The following is a 1,548-nucleotide window of genomic DNA, read 5'->3' as shown; positions in this document are numbered from 1 at the left end:
AGAGGTGGTCACAACTTTAAGTGGCTTAGAGAATTGTCCATATTCAAACTGGCCAGCTGATAGGTTCTATCAGGTCCCAGAGGAAGCTGTAAGCACCCCTTAGCAAGGACATCCCTTCCAGGACTCTCCTTGCTAACCTATGACACATGGTAATCAACGATCTGTCAGTTCAAGTGTCACCAGGACGGGTGCTTCTTTCCTCCTTCTATTCATCTCCCGCAGTCTCGGTGTGCCTGAAGAGCACTGCACAGGCTGGGACACAGCCAGACCTGTGCTGCTCCTCCTGCCCCAGGAAGGACAGGTTCCCAGTACCACACTGGGCTGTCCCCAGTGCTGTGCACCACCCACCTCGGCCGGGACAAGGTGGGTGCACCCATACTGGCCAGCCAAGGGGTGCCCATGGTGACAGAGATGCTGGGGTTTGTGGCCCAGCTGAGGCAGCCTTGGCACAGAGCCTCGGCGCAGTGCTGGGTGAAATTTTCACAGGGCTGGGTGACATTGGCACAGGGCTGGGTGCCAGCCAGCAGCACCCACCAACCCCGCCATAGATAACCTCAGCTGCACCTGCACTTGCGGCTTGCCACTTAGAGTGGGGCCGTCTGCACAGTGGCAAGAGCCACCTGGAAGGCACAGGAGCCTTTTAATTACACAATTATAAATAACTTCAGCCTTTTTATCTTCCTGAGGCTGAAAAGCACCTTCAGCGTCAGACAAAGCAGCTGTTATCACTTGGTGCTACTCCTGGGCAGCTGCCACCCCAGAAGGGGCACAGACAAAAGCAGAGGAGCCGTACTGTGTCAACAGGTCTAGATGTGTCCCAGAGTCAGTCATGGCATGGGCATAGCCACTGCTGAGGGAGCTAGAGCTTCCTTTTTTCTGCTACCTCAGAGCCCCAATAGCAGGAGCAAAGGGGAAGGAGGAGAGACAGGAGGTTGTTCAGAGGTGTCTGGAGTTTCTGTAACAATGAAGAGCACTTACACAGTGTTCTCCCCAGGCACCTGCTCCCACACCCCTTTTTTTAAGGATGATGTCTAACTTAGAGGATGTCAGTAATTAAAAAGTCATTTTAATGAGCTCTGGTTTATTGACAGACCAGACTTTCAGGAGTCGGTCGTGCCAGGAGGACTGTTGCACCACTGTTCATAGAACTCTCTGAAGAACAGTCACTTCTGGTGGTGCTGCACAGCTGTCAGTGCTGTCCCCACCACAGTCGCAGTGCCAGCTCTGTGATGTAGAGCCAGGGTTATCCCCCTGCCTGCTCTGTTGCTGGGCACCTCCTTGGGTGCTGTGACAAACCCCTGGCACCTGCAGCATGTGGGGAGCTGCCCTTGCTCTGTCCTGTGTGGTGGAAGCCCAGCTTACTGGTGTATGTGCAGCCATAAACATTTCCATTAACTCCCACAGGATTTAAATTCCATAATGGGGCTGAAATAAAGCAGCAGCATCTCCTCCCTGTGGTAGCCCTCAATCATCTGTTCCAGAGGCATCCTGGGGAAACGTCTGGAAAGAACTTAGGACTGGGCAATTCAGGTTTTTCTTGCAAGTCCT

Source organism: Corvus brachyrhynchos, unplaced genomic scaffold (assembly GCF_000691975.1).
Source record: "Corvus brachyrhynchos isolate BGI_N302 unplaced genomic scaffold, ASM69197v1 scaffold65, whole genome shotgun sequence".
NCBI classification, from domain to species: Eukaryota; Metazoa; Chordata; class Aves; order Passeriformes; family Corvidae; genus Corvus; species Corvus brachyrhynchos.
This window is presented reverse-complemented; position numbering follows the sequence as displayed.